Below are 7,528 nucleotides of genomic sequence, written 5' to 3'. Positions count from 1 at the left end.
TTCCTCCTTTCTTTTGAGCAAAGGATGTCAATGAATACTTACTATAACATATAAAAAGAGAAATATAATACTACTATAAACTGAAAATAGAATAGAGAAGAAGGGAACCGACTCACAATGAAAAATGGAATCTTCAATCACACGACTTCATCACCGGATTCTATCTTGCCCACGGGTTGTTGTTTTATATTCAGTTTGGTTGGTTATTTGGTTTTGTAAAGGGTTTTTTCTACAATGTATCTTGTGTTTTTTGGAATTGTAATTTGTGCTTCAACCCAAAAACTGAAATTTTTAGACTTGTACTGATCATTGTACTTTAGAATATGGTTGAACGATACTCTCTTGAACCTAATATTGGTATTTTACAAATTTTTGTATACGGCATGCCACACTTTGAACAAATGATATGGCCAGCTAATAAAAAGGCCTAAACTAGACCTTATAATGAAGTCTGCGTGCCCTTAAAAAAAGCCCAAGCGTGAATTCGTTTTCAGAGGCTTACTTTTCGTAATATGGGTTACTTTTGAATTCATTTTCAGAGGGCACTAGTAGAAAAACGACGATTTGCGTCCCCTGATTTGCGTCGCACTGAAATGGAAATGACGCAAAAGGGTCATTTGCGTCGCACGCGAAGAAGAGTGTGATGCACATCATGTGTAAATGAGCACCAGTATGAGCTATTTGGGTCGCATATACCATAGGTGCGTTGCAAAAGCCCAATGTGCGTCGGACCTTCAGGCACATACGACGCAAATCGTTGGGTCGCATGTTACTTCAGCGCGTTGCAAAAGCCCAATTTGCGTCGGACTTCATGACCCGTCCGACGCAGATCTGCGGCCCATTAACCTGCGTGTTTTTAGATTTAACCGTATACCAATTTGAAAGGAAAGGAGCACTTCGCCACTCTCACTCACTCCATTAAACCTAAAAACTAAAACTCCACTCTGAGCCGCTTCCTATCACTCTCCTTTCTCTCTCTCTCTCTCTCTCTCCCTCCCTCACTCACTCCATTTCTTTCCTTAAACCTAAAAATTCCAGCGGCTATCACTCTTCTCTCTCTCTTCTCTCTCTCCCTCCCTCACTCACTCCATTTCGTGTTCCATTTCCTTCGTGAAATTTCGTTCGTTCAGCACTCCATTTCGTTCGTGAAATTTCGTTCGTTCGTTCGTGAATTGTAATCGTTTTTGTTTTATGAGTCTACTGATTTCATTCTTCGCACTCCAAGAATAAGGTAACTTGTTTATTTTTCCTTTTTCTTCTTTTTCGCATGTCTTAATTTTTAGTTATTTGTCACTTTTTCAGATCTGTTTGAAGACCTCCCCATTTTTTCAATTTCGTGACTGTCGACATTTCTTCGCGTTTCCAGTTCGAATTTCCAGAAATTTCACAAAGAACAACTGAGGAAGAGCCATGAATTCCAGAAATTTCATGACTTCCAGTTCGAACATTTCTTCGTTTGTTCAGATCTAATTTTGTTGATTTTTAGGTTCAATCTTTTATCTTACTTTTGTATTTTTTAGATCTGACAAAGAACAAAAATGAAGAAGAGTAATATTTTATTTTCGTTCAATTTTTAGATTCAATTTAGGTTTATTTTTGTTCAATTTTTAGGTTCAATTTCGTTTTATTTTCGTTCAATTTTTATGTTCAATTTCGTTTTATTTCCGTTCAGTTTTTAGATCCGATTTTGTTTTATTTTCGTTCATGTGTTTCCATCTGTTTTGACATTTTGTTTTTCATCCATGTTGGGTTCGACCATGTTGTAATTCTGTTTCATCCATGTTGTATAATATGATTTTGACATTTTTAGATCTGGTTAGTGTTTTATTTTCGTTCATGTGAGTTTGTCTCTGTTTTCAAGTTTGTAATTTAGATCTGGTTAATGGTGAAATGATTTTTTTTTTTTGAAAAATGAGCCATTTGCGTCGGACGTGGCCCTCCATCCGACGCAAATCCTACTTTTTTTATAAAAAAAAATCATATGTGTTGCACATAGCCAATGGTGCGACGCAGATGCGTGATTTGCGTCGCACCATTAGCTATGTGCGACGCAAATTTCCCTTCTTTGTTGGGTTGGGGAGAGCCATCTGTGTCGCACCGTATACAAGGTGCGACGTAAATAGCTAAACGATCTGTGTCATTTCCGCATATGACGCAGATCAATTATAGGTCATCTGCGTCGAGACTTGTGCCGTCGGACCCATGTCCGACGTAAATAGGGGTCTCAGGTCCGACGCAAATCGGGTGTTTCTCTACTAGTGGGGGTTACTTTTTGTAACAATGTTTACTTTTCGTAACAGGGATTACCTTTGAATTCATTTTGAGAGGGGTTGCTTTTTGTAACAGTGGTTACTTTTCCTAACAGGTGTTATTTTTGAATTCATTTTTGGAGGGGTTACTTTTTGTAACAGGGGTTACTTTTGTTGAATCTAGCTTTTTTTTCTTCTAATTTTTAGGTGTTATTTTTATTGAAACTAGGGGTTACTTTTTTTTTGAATGCTAAGGGGTTACTACACTGAAACTAGTGATTACTTTTTGTAATGCTAAGGGGTTACTTTTACTGAAAGTATGGGTTACTTTTTTTTAATTATAAGGGGTTACTTCTACAGTAAATAGGGGATACTTTTTTGTAATTATAAGGGATTTACTTTTACTGACATTAGGGGTTACTTTTTACATTTATTATAGGGTTACTTTACACTTATGCAGGGGTTATTTTTTTAGGGTTTACTTTTATTCAAAATAGAGGTTACTTTTTCGAATACTAAGATTTGCTTTTTTGTAATGTTGACTGGTTAATTTTTACTGAAAGTACGGGTTAATTTTTGTAATCATAAGGGTTACATTATACAAACACCAAAATATTTCTCAATCTCCCTCCTCTCTGTTTGATCAAACCATGGAACCACCACGTCCTCCTCCTCCCAACACTACCATAACACCACCACAACCACCGACTCAAACAACAACCACCATCATTGGCCTCTCAACTCCCTAAGCTCAACAAAGTTGCAGCACAGATCTGAACATTCTCTAGATCATCTCGACACTCCGAATTCGAAGCACTGATCGTCAAAGGAAGCTGCATCTGAAATTCCTCCTCATACGAGAAGTAATCACCTTGACGACACGATCATTATTAACCTACGCCAATTTTTCGACAACAATCGCCGACGAATTTCCAGAATTAGTGGGGAGCGACTGTGACTACGATTGTGATTGCGCTGCCGCCATGGATGACGTTTGTTGTTGAGGCAGATGACGTCGAAGGTTGAGTTTGCGATGATGAAGAAGAAGTCAAAAATTTGAGGAAGGAGGAATGAGGAGGAAGGAAGGAGGAAGGAGAAAAGAGGAAGGAGGATAGGGAAGGCTTGTGATGCACGCAACCACACAATTTACTTTTCGTGTGGCCTGTGTTACAAAAAATGTTCTGGTAGTATTTTCGTTATTTAACATTGATGTTCAACACTTTTGTTAATTACTTTTGTAACACCCCCAAATTTCTCTCTTTTGAAGATTATAATTTAATATAAAACACTTAAGAAACTTTAGAGTATTACCGCCACGTGATAACGTTAAAGGCTAAAACTACTAACTACTAATTTAACAATGCAGCGGAATTAATAATAATAACTTCTCTTTATTGATAAATAAAAAATATTGTTTCTACTATGACAAAGGGAATTATAATAAAAAAATAACTACTAAACTAAGCTATGTATTACTCCTCACTAGCTCCCCCATACGAAGTATGCATCAATCAACCTGTAAATCCTGCTCAACGAAAGGGTCATCACAGGGAGAAAGCCATAAAACAAACAAACAAATAAAAGCGTGTCAGTAAAAATACTGAGTACATGTATATCCGGAAATTTAAATATTTTATTAAACATTCAAAAATATTCATATAAACCTTCCTTGGACACTTGTAATAACTTATATAATATAAAGTATATAACTTTAATAAAACTCCTTTTCCTTGTCAAGGTACCTTTCCTAAAGTGTGCACACCCCCAAGTTTAGTATTCCTTAATGAGTCTATTACGAGGGGAACTACCTTGTCCACATGACTTAGATAAAAAAGTACATGGGTAAATAATATAATGGCTACCGTTCTTGCTAATAAAGAACAAGTTGTTGCCTCTTTATAATTGTTATCATGAAAGATCATATATCTAATAAAAATCCTTCTGAAAAAAATCCTCCTTTAAAAAGAATAATAATTCTTAAAACTTAGCCATATAAAGGAATAAATAAAATAACTTGCTCAAGGGTTAACCTTTGAAAAATATTAACGTTTCAAAACACTCCTTTTAAAATATTTAAATTGAATTTAAATATCAAACTCCTTCTTAAATATTTGAATATAAATTCAAAGATCAAACTTTATAAATATATTAAATGAAAGACATAATTCAAAGTTCATGAATAAAATTTGTAAAATTCAAACATGTTCATAATAAAACTCATAAAAAACATGTTCATATAAACAGATGCAGTTCATAATAAAACTCATAAAAAACATGGACTTCAATCCAAAAATATTTTCCAAAAACATGATACTGCACCAAAATCGTGTTATTGAAGCTACCATTATTTCCGGAAGTAATGTGAGAGCAAAAGTTTTTGTCCCAAGAATGACATTGACGTCGTCGACCAAGTTTCCTATCAAATTTCAGAGACGTCAATTTCCTTTAGGTAGTGTTTGGAAACTTGTATTTCATTTCAAATAATGGAATTGAAATCTGGAATTTAAAGTTTGTATTTCAATTCCTAACCATTGTTTTGTAAAGGGGGTTTGATAGAGGAGAGAGAAATAGTGGTTTAATGGAGGAGAGAGAAAAGTGTGGGTTTACTAAAGGAGAGAGAAATAAATATTAGAAAGAGAATGAGTGAAGTTGGGATATAGATACTCATGGAGTTGGGATATGCATGAGGAGAGAATCTCAAATGACAAGGTAATAGCTTGAATTTCAAATTCTACTAATATAGGCTTTTGATAAGAATTCGAACAAATTCCATAATTTCAAATTCCATGCCATCCAAACAATAGATTTCATCCAAATCCAGGATTTGAAATAAAATCTTGCTATCCAAACATAGCATTAATGGTTTATTTTGCTATGACTATAAATAAAAGTCAAGGACAATCTTTGTCTCATGTAGGCCTGTATCTCCCGAGACCTACTTTTAGCCATGGCCAATTTTATGTTGCTTTTTCCAGAGTTACGAGCAAAAAAGGTCTGAAGATCCTTCCTTTTGATAAAGAACACGGAGTGCGTACAAGTACAACAAATGTAGTTTACAAGGAAGTGTTTGCAAACATTTAAATTGAGCTAAAAGGTTATATATGTAATTAACATTTTAATCACTCATATATGATGATTTTATGATGTTGTGTTATTTGCATCATTGTTATTTTTTGATTGTTCCTTAATCTATATATCTATATAAAACTGGATACATAAATCCTACATGTCGCAACCTCATTCAGTTTGCCAAATGTCAGTTTCTAATCAATCTTCACGATTTGTCTGCCACATGTAGCCTTTTGCTCGGCTTACGCTTATGTGTCGATTAGATGTTAATCTCATGTGTATGCCCTTACTATCCATAATCTATATATATATCTATATAAAACTGGATACATAAATCCTACATGTCGCAACCTCATTCACTTTGCCAAATGTCAGTTTCTAATCAATCTTCACGATTTGTCTGCCACATGTAGCCTTTTACTTGGCTTACACTTATGTGTCGATTAGATGTTAATCTCATGTGTGTGCCCTTACTATCCATAATAGCGAATATAATCTTAAATTAAATCAATTACAATACACTAATAACTCTCTTGATTGAAATACCATTACTAAAATCAAGCAAAGATATAGCTTAACATATATGTTTAACAAAACTTTTCTTTACACTTGCCAAATCAACCGATTCATTTCAATGCAAATGAAGTTGGAGATCCATTATAAAATGAAATCAAGTCATTGCTATAATTTCCATAATCGGAATATTTCAGAAACTTTTTTTTATTATCCAAGGCTCTGTATTGGTAACTATATAATACACGAAGATGGCATGCCATCACCATTGTCTCTACGGTCCATTGAAAATTTTAGACAAAAAAAAGAAGTCAGTTGTTATGGCATATAATGTGAAAATTTCTACTCTATTGATGAGAAAAACATGATGTTATTTGTTAAATGTTATATGATAAGCCCAGATTTTTGCTTCAAGTTGTGAGTTGTATTTAGTTGGTTCCGATTTTGGAATTTGCAGGAATTTTCATTGGCGGCTAATTAGTACGCTTTGGATTGATCAGTTAAAAGGTCAATGCTTCTTTGAAATGTGAAGAGTTATTGTTGTTCTGGAGAGCATAGTATAACATGCATTTGCTTGGAGTTCATGTGCTTTGGTCTAACAACATCATCTAAAATTTGGTACTACTGGGCTGGAATGTATAACTTATCATCTGTATGTATTGTTTTTATTAACCATCCATGAAATAAATGTAAATTTGCAATATTAATGTTAGATTTGCTTCAAGTATTGTTTCATGATGATTCTATGGAGAGGTTGAGAGTTTAGAAAAAAAGTAAGAATTGTAGTTAGAATTTGTCAATTTGAGTACCAAGATAAAGTTTTTCAATAGTTATGTTGTGCCTTTTTTGTTTACTTGATGAGGTTTTGATGTTTGTTTTGATCAAATTTTTCTATTTTTAGGTTTCTTAATATGATAATTGATTATTAATTCTAGAAGGTTTCATATCAAAAAATAAAGATGTTCAATTTTTCTATGCTAGAAAATATGAGTTGTTGTCAATTTCTCATTCACTAAGAATTACTCCCTTCATTTATTTTGAATTGCTACATTTTATTTTGGAAAATTAAACTACCAAGCAACTTTGATCGATTATTTGAGTTTTTTTTTATAGGTAAATATATAGTCATCTATATTTTGGAATCGTCTCGATGTGTAGATTCATAATATTGAATTCTTATATTAAGAATTAACAAAACGTCTTGAAAAATATTTCCAGCAATTAAAAAGAAATATAGGAAATATTACAAGCTCACACAAAATATTGGAACCAAAAATCACATAGATTACATAATGTATGAACATATTGGAAGTTATCGATGATAATAACACATGGAATTTAGGCAATGTTAGTATTGGTTATAGATAGAAACTAACTCATAGGTCTATCATAAGACAAGTTAACTTAAAAATAAGACCTAAGTGAAAAACTAAGAAGAAAACAAAAATGTGTACCAATTAAAGTGCACGTAAAAGATAAATACTATTCACCAATATATTAAATCAGACAATTTAACTTAAAATGACAATTATAAATAAGAAAGAAGAAAAATAAAAGTATGTATCGAGTACATAGATACTACTAGCCAATAAATTAATTGACTTAAGTTTTTATAATTTCTAAAACCACAAAATAGGAAACTATTTTTTATTTACTTTAGAATGAGGTAGTTTGGATTAACGTAGGTTTAATGTCAT

The sequence above is a fragment of the Beta vulgaris genome, chromosome 1 (genome assembly GCF_026745355.1).
Source record: "Beta vulgaris subsp. vulgaris cultivar EL10 chromosome 1, EL10.2, whole genome shotgun sequence".
NCBI classification, from domain to species: Eukaryota; Viridiplantae; Streptophyta; class Magnoliopsida; order Caryophyllales; family Amaranthaceae; genus Beta; species Beta vulgaris.
Note: the sequence above shows the minus strand (reverse complement) of the source record.